Source organism: Homalodisca vitripennis, chromosome X, assembly GCF_021130785.1.
Source record: "Homalodisca vitripennis isolate AUS2020 chromosome X, UT_GWSS_2.1, whole genome shotgun sequence".
NCBI classification, from domain to species: domain Eukaryota; kingdom Metazoa; phylum Arthropoda; class Insecta; order Hemiptera; family Cicadellidae; genus Homalodisca; species Homalodisca vitripennis.
In genome coordinates this window covers 1,879,428-1,893,890 of record NC_060215.1, presented here as the reverse complement: position 1 = coordinate 1,893,890, position 14,463 = coordinate 1,879,428, and positions in this window count along the sequence as shown.

The window sequence follows — 14,463 nt, the reverse complement described above, 5'->3', positions numbered from 1 at the left end:
TCTGAAACTAGAATAAATTTGACACAAAATGGCTATCTCACTTTTATAGTTTTCTTACTATAACTTGGTTTGCTAGGTATGGTCCCCCCAAATAAAAAAAAAATGTAAATTTTGAATTTCATGGAAAAAAAAAGTTTTAGTAAACATTTTTTTAAGGCCAAATTTAAATACTAATATTATTATATGTTTAATTCTGAACACAAAAATATATACTTCTATATGTATTAATTTTAATTTATATTTTTAATAAATTTTTTAAAAAACCCTTGCACGAGGCTCGAAAACATGCCGCCACTACAGGAAAAAATGACCGCCAGTTGGAGGGTTAAAAGTTTTTAAGATTAAGGGGGATAGTTTTATATTTATATTGACTATTAATTAACTCCTGCTAATTGCACAGGACGGTATTAAAGGTCGTTAAACGGTATGAACAAACAGGAACCAACACAAGTAATTAAAGAATGTGTAATAAAATACTATCCAAACAGTATCTCAAGCTAATGCCTTTCAATAACATAAAAAATATATATTTAATTTTAAAATTTCACTAAGAAAACTTAAACGATATAACCGCAAAGCCTGTGTATCTTTTTATTTGTACCAAACATTGTGTTTGTGTCTTAAAACAAACTTCCTATCTGTTATTCATAGTTAATAATAAATATAAAAAACGGTAAAATATCGAAGTAAACAATTTTGATGCGTTAAAACTAATTATAAAAATTGATATAATTGTTACGATAGTTAATAGCTGGTACGACAGAACATGCAAGTTTTTTTTTGACAAAGGTAAATAAATTCGGGTTTTCAATATTTAGTAACGATATTGTTAGCTGCATAACTTCCATTTTATTTTAATATTTGTTTATCATAACGGTAAAAAAAAAAATATATTCCGACAAAAAATCCATAATTTGTGGTAAAGATTCTGTTACTTAAGTTGTAATAACGGAGCCAAACCGACATGATTTCAGTGGTGATTCCATGATTATATTTTATAAATGTTGTTTATTTGAAAATATTAAAATAGACTTATCTGAGCACAACTTTTTTACTTAGTATTTAACCAAAACTTTTTTTTCTCGCTGGGATGAAAGGTCACCCTATTGGCACAACAACTTAACGAGTTCATGCTATAAGAATTTATTTTATGATACGATGCATTGGTTGACATTAAAAATTAGTTATATTATTAAAATCCTCTAGTGTTCTAATAACGATGACAAACAAACTAGATGTTAGCCCAAGGTCATGATTGTTACCTAACTTGTATTTCTTACTTATTCATTGATTTTTTGATTATTTAATTTTATCACTGTTGGATTTTAAATCATATAAGTAAATATAAATAGTGTTTAGACTTCCAAAAATACAGTTATTGTTCATTCACACTAAATTCCACGTATTTTCTAAATTCTAGATAATTTGAGAAAACACAGGGAAGGTTGTAATAAATAAGGAAATAGTATACGTCTGAAAGTAATTCTCCTGAAATGTCATGTCTGTAGCATTACAATCATAATACATGACGTAAGTAATGTTTCATGGGAGAGATCGACATCGACCGAGCCAATAAAAACCACATGCTATAGCCAATCTATGATAGCCTCGCGTGATTCGAGTGATAAATCCAGGCTTAAATTATGTAAGTAATGTTTCATGGGAGAGATCGACATCGACCGAGCCAATAACAACCACATGCTATAGCCAACTTATGATAGCCTCGCGTGATTAGAGTGATAAATCCAGGCTTAAATTATGTAAGTAATGTTTGATGGGAGAGATCGAAATCGACTGAGCCAATAACAACCCCATGCAATAGCCACCCTATGATAGCCTCAGGAGATTAGAGTGTTAAATCCAGGCTTACATGACCTAAGTAATGTTTGATGGCAGGGATCGACATCGACCGAGCCAATAACAACCCCATGCAATAGCCCATAAACCTCTGTTGGTCCAATAGTGAGATCTAATTTATTTTAATTGTTCTTTTCATTTTTTTCCTGTATAAATTAAAAGCTGGGCCTTATTCTAACTAAAATAATTTATTTGAGGCGGCAGGAAGGAGAATTCCCCTTCGCTCAGCGGCAAATAGTCTGAAATGATTGACAACGAGTTATAATCAGTTTTCTCCCTTGCTAATAGATTATTTATGAAATCTGTACACAGTAAGCACAAGAAATATGTTTGGAACTAAATATAGCTCCTATGCCAGCCAGCAGAAGACGATAGGAGTACATGAATCCTTGTATATTTTACTTCAACTTAAATTGTTGGTATGATATTTTTGTGAGATGACTCAGAGAAAGGATATCCATATGCATCATAAGCATATCTAATAGATAACCCCAGTAGATCCACGACTATGCATTTCTCCTTCGACATCTGCAAACTTTATAACTCTCATTTATCGCAGGCTTATATGAAGGCCCAAGACCTCATTTCGATAGTTTATTAATGGTATCTATAAACCCGAAATAGGTGATCGTAATCTCTTATCGAATATTATTTAAATCAATTTCACCGGTATACAAAGATTGCAGTGTTTGATAAAATCAATAAAGTTCAAAAAACTAAAAGGTAAACAAAGGTTTTTTAGTTTTTGACCCATCTGTTTTCTTTATAGAATGGACTCCACATTCCACGTAGATAATTTGAGAAAACACAGAGAAGGGTGTAATAAATATGGAAATAGTATACATCTGAAAGTAATTCTCCTGAAATGTTATGTCTGTGGTATTAAAATAATAATTTTGGTTTAAAATGTCCCATAAAAACTGACCCTGTGTGAAAACTTTTACTTTTGTGGGCTAGCATATATCAACTTTTAACGCTGTTTTTTACTGAGCGTTTTAAACAAATAATTTATTAGACTTAGATCCTTGATTAAGTGTTTTGACTTTAACTTACTTTACTTCGAGTAGGTATTTAATGTACTGATATAACGTTTTACATTGTTCTCGCTATAAGCTGTAGTGCAGTGTCCCCGAACAATGATAGAAACGACTCGTACAATCAGGAACATGATACTGCTCCATGTAATTAAAACACAATTACAAAGCAGACGTACATTACGTGGCTGTATCTATTACAAAGGCAAACCGTCGAACAAAGGAAATTGCGCTTGTACAAGGTACAGTTGATATAACATGTAAATTTCATTTTACTCCTAAAACAAAGAGGTGTTTATTGCTCTGCGATAGATCATGATTTACGGTAAAATGTGAAAACATGTACCTTAAAGGGCAAAGAAACAATAATATTTTACAGTTGTATATGGTATAAGGCTTTGTAAAAATATTACTATAAAAATTGGTATTTCAGATATATAAAACTCAAAGTTATAGCGTACCAAAGAGCTGACATTGACGACACAAACCACACATTTTTACCGGGCATATTTCACCGATGTTAAAGAATCATTGTACCTAAAAAACATGGATTTAGAGCAAAGTATTTCGAATCAACATATATTTGAAATTCTGTAATATTCATCTAGCGTATTAAAAAAAATTGTCATTACTTTAATTTTTGCTGATACGGATATAACGCTATCTAATTTAAGTATACAGTCATAACACATTTTTAAAATATGTCTAACTTCTAATGTTAAGAAACCACCTCATGATTTTGACTCACTAATAATGATTTTGACTTTAAATTTCGTATAATTTTGTACCATTCCAGGAGATGACATACATCCTCTATGTTACGATTCCCTAGCATAGAAAGCCCCTTTATAGTAAAAATAATTACTAAGTAGCCTACTATCAACACTTAACACATTCTATAACACAGTTTCAAAGGAAGTGTATGGATATTAGTGACTCGGAAACACACCGCGAGATGACAACTTTGTCACTCGTTTCCCGGTCCCTTTTGATTTCACCTTTGCTCTCTCTATGAAGACCTTAATTGAAAAATTGTGTTTTACTAGAATTAACAGTTTAATGTTTTATTATAGATTTAGTGTAATAAACAAAAACGGGGTACAATAACTGATTGAGTTTTGATGGTAAACAAAATCTTGTGCAAATTCCTCAGAATGGAAGATCAACTAAAGAAGAAAAGAATTAGACACTATTAACATTTTTGAACACTATGACGTCATGATTATCAATAGACATGAATAATAAATAGAAGCACAGTGTTACGTCCTTTTTAAAATTGTAAGCAAAGTATATTTTTTACTTAAGTAAATAATTTATATATTACATATATTTATATTATAAAAATAAAAAATATATAAATTATATATATATATATATATATATATATATATATATATATATATATATAAAGGTTGTAATTATTCACTTAGTACATAACTAATGATTTTTAAGCTAGCATTTTATTCTGTAAACTTTGTGGAAACATAAGTTGATATTAACAGAGTTTGTTATGATAACCTACAAATATGTGGGTTTTAATAATGAAGTACAATAGCAAAACTTCATAGAAAATTTTTATAAACATAAAAGTTAATGTAATGAGGTATTTGATCTAATAGTACTCCCTACTAGTTACTATATTCAAAACTAACTTAATGTACTATTAAATTTATATTTACCCCGTGTTCTATTAAGAACACTTGTCCTTTTTTATTACATAAATAGTTTTAAATTCTATTCTAAACGCCCCCCCCCCCTCCTCACGCGTGACACGTTTCTCACAGAAGGAAGATTTTGTAGATCGTGATAAAACTTTTCTAAATTGATAAACTTCCGACAAGGTTTGTTCTTTTAAATTCCACTTTCTCATTTCCCTATTCACTTATTTTATAAATGCTATTTTTTTTTGTATAATACCAAATGATAATGGGAAATTAAGTTTAATAAGTATATAAAGTGCAACTTAACTGGTACACCACATTTCAAACATGATATAAAGGCTTACACAATACGTTAACATAATATTTTGGTTTTCCTTGTTTGAAGGCCGGTTTTAAAATTTATAAACATACTCATCTATAATACATTTACCATGGACAATCATATAAATTTATTAGCGTATTTTTAAGCAGTATTTGAGCTAAACATGATACATTTGGTATTTCTAACTGTTTCACTTATGCAATTAAATTCTTGTTTATTGCTTTGGGTACAAAATCAATTTTTGTCTTTCTATAAACCATGTAGAACTACATCAATCTAAAAATATGTTATTGCTTATCTTACGTTATACATTTTTATTGATTACGTTATTTCTTTTCAACCGCAGAAGTATGGGTTATTTTACTTTAAGTAAACTTTAAAAATAATGTCATTGCATTCATTGTTAATATAGTTTAGTGTATTTTTCAAACCTATACCTTGCCTTCATTATAAGTTGTCCTGCATATTGAATTTGTTTTTTTCTACTATTGACCCTTCAAACATTGCATAAAATTGAATCAATGTACTTTTGGCAAAATTTTACTCATCTATTGAAAAGTGTTCATGAAATAAATAAATAATGATTTTTTATTAACTATCCCAAATAAATATTAAAATATTTTGTGATATTTTTGATCATTTATAAAAATGCACAAGTTACACGACATGCCTGAGGTACTTAAAACATTAAAGTCTTTGAACGGGTTTTTGTTCTTGTGACTATAAATGGGTTTTAATGGCATTTGTATTTTTTAGGCAACCCCAAATGTTATATTACTTTAACCCACAAATAGTATTAATTATATTAATATTTATAAAAGCTGTTCATCTTATCAATGCAGATAACTGATTTAGTTACTTTATCTAAAAAGCAATAAAACTTCAAAAACAAATATGCAGATGCCCTTCTTCCCCACAGCAGTATGTACAGTTTTTTACTACTTATTAGCATACATGCTCCTATAACATGTATATATATATATATATATATATATATATATATATATATATATATATATACCTTAAGCGTGGTATATGAACTAAGAGACGTTTTCTCTGTAACAAAAACACCATTATAACCATAATTTATTAATTGATATTATTTTACAAGTGAATGGGCTCGAGTCTGGACTACCATATACTATATATATATATATATATATATATATATATATATATATGTGTGTGTGTGTGTGTGTGTGTGTGTGTGTGTGTGTGTGTGCTATATACTGAAAACAATGTACTATGGATGTAAGCTAACAACGTAAAGCTAACACGCATTAATCCTATCCTTGGTGGCGTATGCACTGAGTACTCAGTTGTGTTTAAGACAGGTGATATTTTAATTAGAGATCTATTACACTTTACTGGTGTGGTTGAGCTACCACAATAACGAGCAGCACTGGAGCTATATTTTATTTTGCAATTACATTGTTTGAGACAGGAGTAAACTCCTCGACAAACATAAAGAAGAACATTACTGGACAGAGAGAGACGAGGGGTAGTGCCATCATTGCACGCTGGACTTTTGAATTTTTTTCATATCGATATCATATTGGTGTTTTAATTTACAAGATAATTAATAGTTCTGGACAGTTCTTGGAATGTCTTTTTATGTTTTTAGATCCTAGCATGCAACATAAGCTACGATTTCCTAATATGTAATTTGGTTTCTTAAGGAAACGTTCGCTTTACAAACATTTTTGGTGATTTATCTTTGTTCCGCAAAGAGCTGTGTGCTAAACTGCAACGGTCGTTTTTTATACTAATAATGATCAGTACTTATTAGGCTTTGCCTCTTATTTACACAAAAGTTTTCAAATTCATACGATGGTGATAGCATTTGACCGGCAAGTAACAAAACAATAATGGCGACCGTCCAGCTGTATGAGCTCTTGTCACTGACAAATGTTTGCCCCTCACTTCTCTTTATGTGCTGCTCACTCTTCGTTTGAACCACTCCACGCCCAAGTAGTTTATTGTGTTATACAGTGTAATGTTATATCTGAATGTACTAAAGCACCGACATATGTTTGTCCCACAGTTCTCTGTATGTGATGATCACTCTTTGTTTGCAACATTCCTCGCCAAAGTAGTTTCTTGTATTATACAATGTATTGATATATCTGAATGTACTATAGCACTGACAAATGTTTCTCCATCACTTTTTTTAACTCTTCGTTTATACCACTCAACGCACAAGTTGTTTATTTTCTTGTACAATGTAATTGTATATCTAAATAAACTGTTAGCTGTCATTGACAAGTGTTTGTCCCTCACTTCTTTGTACAGCTCACTCTTTGTTTGTACCACTCCTCGTCAAGTTATAAAGTTATATATAATTTCAGAATGAACTATTGTCATTGACAATTCTTTTTCCATCACTTTTTTGTACAGCAAATACTCAAACCAAACTTCATCAGAAGTTAATTGGCCTTGGAAAGCTTTTCTTCATAAACTACTTTGCCAACCGTCGTAGTTCCCGAATTGTCTTTGGCTTATCCTATAATTAGATAACTACATAGAACTGGTCTCTTCTTTGGTGTTTCTCTTTTTCTCTACCTTTATGTTTCATTTAATATGTGGTACTAAAAGATTTTTGAGTCGGGTTCTGTAAAATATATGAAATTTTTTGTAGCTCACAGAGTCTTCATTCCTGCTACTCCAGCGTCCGAAACACACAGTTTATTATTTCTTCATACACCATTAATGGTCTGTTAAGAGTTTCTTCACGTAGCAGAGCTAATAACAGGAGAACTCAATGCTCTGATTGGATTTTGGAATAATTTTCAAATTGTCGTCTTCTGTAATTTCTCATTATGTAAACTATGCATATTCGTCTATAGCTTTCATCTCTACCTTTAAAATGATTCTTAATTCACCCCACGTATAAAAGTGGATTCGTGATGCAAATATACCTGTTCAGTTTCTCAAATATATTCGAGATATTTGCATATCGTCTGATGGTATGCTGCTTAAGACCATTGTAAGACTTTCTTTCCATTTTTTCTGAGTATTAAAACCCACTAAATAGGCATTTTGTCTAAATGTTTACCTCTTAGATCTGGGGTAATTAAATATAGGGTACGTTATTACATACTGCACTACATAAATCAGTTTTTCAAATTGATCCTGAGTATGCTATTTTGGCAAAACGCCCACATCTGCATCATGCTCTTTAATTGGTGGAGATTCAGAAGACAACCGTTGTGCTGTAATGACTATACACGCTCAAATTTCACTTTCTTCAACGTTTTCTTCCTGTTACATTTTGTTAATTTACTAGCTCCAGTAATAGCTTCATAAACAGTGCTAGTATCACTTCATAGTTGTAGTGCTAAATCGACATGTAACTCCCGCAGTCGTATTACTTACATTGCAGGAAACAAACTAAGCTCTCTTAGTGAGATGTGAGTTTCTGGCCAATTACTGTTCCTGCACCTCGTCTCTGATCTCCAACTCGTTCTTAGACTCTGTTCTGTGATGCAATCTGCAGATTTGTACTTCCAAGTTTTACTAGGGTAAATTTTAGCTCTCCCGTCAAGCACAATCTACTTTTCTACGTTTACATCAAGTGCATAGTTTTTGTGATTTTCTGAGCTATTAAAACTTATAAACAGCTCATAAAGTTGTAGTTTATTGCTGAGCTTATAAAGTTATTACAAAATTTATCTTTACTAATAAAAGATAATAAAGTTACACTGCCATATTTTAAAACAATATTTGGATTTCTTTGTCAGAAAGCCCAACTGTAGGCTTTTACCAAGGTTTTGCATAGATTATTGGTACCTACTGATTTGATAAAAGATGATTGTAAGTATATTGTCGGCAATATAACTAAAACTTATACATGTTTGAAAATAATTAACCTTTTGGTTTTAATAGTTGATTATTTTTAAATTGCCTTGGGGAATAGATTAAATATAATCTAAGGTTCAAATTCATCAACCTGCATATTTTTTAAAATGCTAATTTGGAGGAGTGACAAAAATACATTAAAAGTGACAAAAATCTAAAATCTAATATGTTTTTTAAACAAAATGTATTGGGTAATTCTATATGGAATATTAGTATAATAACTAGTGCAAACCAACTAAATTGTCAGACGCACAGTTTGACAGTATTATTGCTACATAATTAGTTACTTCATTAGTTATTTATGTCTATATTAAATAACAAATATTTTATGCTCATTATTTGTAGTCATAAGTAAATTTTTATGATGAAGTGTATAATTTTACATAAATATATGTATAGCTGATTTAAAAGATGAGTTTTGTATAATATTGATCAAAATATACATCATTCACTAACTTTTTACATGAGAATAAGGTATAACTCAATCTTAGAGCATAATAAATTTTCTTTAAAATATTACAGCTACTTGTTTCTTTGTAACATTGAAATAATTCATTTGTCCACATAAGTTAGATTTAAGTAAACTAATTTATCCACATAGCAACCAGTGATAAATAAACTCTACAAATGAAAAATGTACAATTGTATGTTAGAGCCCGTGTGTAAAATGTAGAAATGGTAAACGAGTGTTGACATATGAGGGATATACTGTTTGGGGCAGAGATTATTTTTCTAAATAGCATTTTGTAATATATTTATAATGAAAAACAGATGATACCTTTCAACTGACAAATTATTTGTTGTTCCCCGCTTGTGCAATCATACTTCTAAACTGATAATTCTCGCTTATACTTTGAAGGATTTTGTTTACAAAAGTATCTTTGGAGTTTTAAAAAGTCATAGTATAGTTTTTAAATTGTTTTTTTAACTAATTAGGAACAAAATTATCTTTAAACCATAATTTATGTAAACTTAAACAAACTCCCTAATGTGTTGCCTGAAGCTATGTATGAGTTAGTGTGTTTGTTCATAAAATATAATAAATCATAATTATTTCACTTTTAACAGAACATTTTATCATGAATTGGACGGTTTAGTAAGACGTTCTCCCTTGTCTGGGTTCTAGAACATGTTTATCTCAATTATAGAGTATATTAAATTATATTCTAATTTAAATAATTAAATTGAAAATACTGCAATGCTATATAAACGATATGTTCATGACACAATAGTGTTATTTGGCCGTTAAACCTGCAAATATAAATCAGTTACATATTCTGCCAAACCACCTTAATTATATTATGCTTAAGCTAATGATTATTCTAGACATTTCAGGTACATATGGTATTATTACCTTTTGTACCTACAATAAGATTGATTTAAATATTTATATTTAAGCCAACCACATCTAATCAGACATGTGCTACATCATACCTTCCAATTACACATTCCAGTAATTTGAATTGGAATTTAAATTACAGTATTAATCGTACAAATTGCTGCTAATCATTGAATGGTACATTCTGATAATTTAAACAAAGAGGTCAATTTGATAAAACACATTTCCTATGTTAACTGAAGTTTTCATTGTCAATACTTTCCACATGTTAATACATAAATTAAAAATGTAATAAATTATATTTACTTTTAAGTACCACTCAGAAAATAATTACAAATACACTGATTAAAACAATAAACTACAATACGGGTTTAAAAAGAAAAAAGAAAAAATTATAATTAAAATGATATGTAGAACCAGCAAATTCATTTTTAATATTTTACCAAACTGAGGTCGCATCATGAATTATTTGAATAAATAAGTTAAATGAAAGATATAATCTACACATCGTCTGTGTACCTAAGTATGCTAGACTAGTAGATATTTTGGAAAATGTTTCAAAATAACGATACCTGACATAATGAAATGTAAGTAGAGATTCACCGTCACTCACTCCTGCATTGATTGCATTTAACTACCTTTGAATGAATATAATTGAGCAAGACCTGGAAGTACGAAAACCTCGTATTGCAGCTCAAGTCGCACCATATACTCTTAAAGGTTATGAAGTACTATATTACTGTGTTCTCAACTTGTTTTAGTCTATAATTATTTTAAATTGTTTTACAGCATTACATTAGTACGTAACATTATGGGTTCACTGCTTATTTCACAAGTTTTAACCATAATTTATTCATCTGGGTCTAACATCTTTCTTTAAAATAAGTTACGATATCATTGAATGATGTTACTCCATTAATTGAACTCTTTTCATGAATTTAATCTCTCTACAGCTACTGAAAACATTTGTTTTATATAGTTCAAATACAAATTTGATAGTAGTTAAAAATTATAACGTACGAAATTAAATAAAATTTTAGCTTTTAAATTTCACAATAGGTGCCTTGATTGTTGTGTGTGTTTATTGGATTATACTGCGCCTAAACATTGTTTAACAATTGAAAGTTTACATATTTCGTCCGCGATGAAGAACACTATCTCACCATAGATGATAAAGCAGTAAAGTATACAGCACTTTCTAAACCTGAACTAGGATATGAGACATTCTATCTATTACACACTATACATCATTGGAGGAAAGTCCTTTACGTATAAGAGATTTTAATGAAAAATTCAAATTAATATCAAACTTAAAACCAATATATATAGTGAATCAAAACAAATGCAATTCATTGGTTGATAATTATAGCCACTTGTACGTAAATATACTACGTAAAACATTAATGATAAAACTATACATTCCTGCTCAGAGTATTATGTTAATTACTTGTGTTCCATTATTAAATAATACTTAATTCATCGAACTATTTCCACTTATAAAATTACAAGTTCCTGTAAGTGAAATTTAAAGAATATAAAAATGCAACACTGTTAAACAGCCAGCTAATTCTGATACATCCCACCCCATAATGAGCTTAGATTGTTTGTTATTTCGGTGTAATTCTATTGCTGCAACGATATGGCCAGCACTCTACGAATTCATCTTGATAATGATTTAACTACAGACACAGTATTGATTTATAGCCGAGAGTTTAAAGAAGCTAACGATAACTGCCTTTATTGAATGTTGGAGAACACGTGTCGAGGAATGTTTGAAACAGTGGTAGAGAAGTGGAAGAACAACCTCAAATTATTTGGTATTAACTATTTTATTTTTGTGTTATACTGTATATCCAGCTTGGTCTGTTTTGAGACAGAAAAAAACTGTTTTAAATCATTGTTTAAGAGAGAAGGTAATAGATAATTAAGTTAATATTTATGGTCTTAGTACAACATGAATGTCGAGTATTTTATGGTAGGTTTGTTTAAAAAATAAAACCACATATTAAAGTTAATGCAGAATAGTACTTATAGTGTACAGAATACAGGTTACAAGTGTTATTGTATATCTTTAAGTATGAATATCATAATGGGTTTACCGCGATATATAATTACTCGCCTTCGGCTCGCTGGGGGCTACGCCCCCAGGCCCCTTAATGAATTGGGGAGTTGGCTAAATTCGGAGATAAGCGGAATTCGGAGACAGGTTAAGTCCGAGCATTAGATTAGGGATCTGGAAGTTTAACGTAGACCTATTTTATTGATTCATTCCGGATTCAACCAGAGTTTCGAGTTTGAGGGCGTTTTGTAGCTTAATTATTAATGATACGAGAAAAAGTGACTGGACCTTTTATTGTCGGAAATTTAATTTTATCTTTCGTTTCTGACCTCGGATTTTAGCTTCCGAGTTTCGGTTTAGCCAATACACAGCATGGAAGAAAAGTTTGTACTGGTCAGCTATTGTGAATTGTTTTAGTGTAATGATAATAAAAACCGATTCTAAGTTAGAATTTTAAAATGGTAAGGGAGTATAATTTGCTCAGGAGTTGAACTGGAAGGGACAGTACTGACTACGTAAACACAATTATTGCAGTTAAAATATCAACACAATTATTGCAGTTACAATATCAACAGTTTAACAACGTAACGTTATAGAAACGAGCATAAAGCAATCTCACACCGTGCTTTTCATTAGTCATATTTGTTTATTCTCAGAAATTAAAATCAATTTCAAATTCTCACAGTTATATAAATATTAGCAGACATTTGAATCAAATTTACAATCAGTTTTAATAACAGATGTTTTCATAGGCTTGCGTCGACGTTATCAGTCATTTTCTTACAGCCAATTTTGTTAAGTATCTAATTATCACCCAGGAACAATTTCACAGAAATAAAAACTTAAATCTAAAACACAATTGTACAGTGTCCATGACATCTGGTATATAACTATAATTTGGAAAAAAAACTTTAATAAGTTACTTTGATTAACGAATGCATATAGTATGAGCATAAGTAGTTTTTTACCTTCTAAGAATTACGGATAAAGTAGTAGCCGGGAGTGCCAAACATGTCACAGTTGAGAGGTATCAGTTGGTTGTTTCTCCCGGCTTAGGTAAGCGGATCTTTTAAGTGGCCCTGCTTGTTTATGCGCTGATGGTTTTATTGTGAAAAGTACCGTTAGATTTTTTATAACAAATTCAAAATATCTTGTAAATATTGTATTACTTATTTAAGACAGCTGATGCCTATAAAAACAAACTTTTAGTTGCTCCTGGACAGACAGATAGACGGAAAACTATAGGTTTTAGGACATACCTTCATATGAACTGTTTTGCTAATTTTTATGAGTAGAACAAAATCTTAAAGTATTTTAAAACTTTTATTGAACACTCTGTAGTCAATAAGCCTTCGCATCGTAGCAGCATATCAGTGAGACACAACAAAAGGTGTGTATATAAATAGAGTGTACCTTAAGAATGAGTAGATATAAGAAATGTTGTATGTAAAAATGTAATTTTCCAAAAGCGCAAGACTATTTTATTTGTATTATTGGTTTCCTACCTGTGTTATTATATCCTTTTCCACATTTTTCTTACTTCGTAACTTATGACTTGTGGGATATACCAAATATCTTATTTGAATATAACTTACTTTACGTATAAAATCTCTTGTACATATCGAAACTGATTTTTATTTGTCACGTATGTTTAGAATGTTATGGCCTGTTAATTGTTACCTTCTATTGTGAGCTTCGATAATTCCTATGCTATTGAGTTGCCGCTTGGGCCTTTAACAGAGAGGTAATCTGCCTACTCATTCTATTTATAGTCCGGTCAATTTAGACATTGACCCTTGCAAAAATTCCCAGAAAACTGAAAATTGTGCATAGATGTTAGGGACACCATTTTTATGAAACTGTAAAAAGTCCCCATCGATCCCATGTCTGCAAAAATTTTTATTCAAGGTCAAATTTCTCAAAAATAGGGTTTTTGAATTTTTCAGCGAAACTGTTAGTTGTATGAAAGAACGTTTGAAACGAAAGTTGTAGATCATGCAATTATCTACAAAGATGCGTCTTATAATTATTTTCATACCACTAACCATTTTTGAGAAAAAACAATTACAAAATTTTCTTACGCTGTATTGTCTATAATATGGACTCGTTTCCACGCCACTATGAGGTAGTGTACCTAGCGCAATCTTTCCCCGGTAGGCCTATTCCACAGTCTATTCCAGTAAAATTTAATGAATGTTTGGTTATTCTTTTTCTTTTCAGTCGTTGCACTCTTGTTAGTGTGGTCGTTGTCGATCAGGTACAGCTCGAGTGACATGTCCCGTTATACTTGATTGTAAAACATATTTTATTCATCATCATCGTCACTAATTATT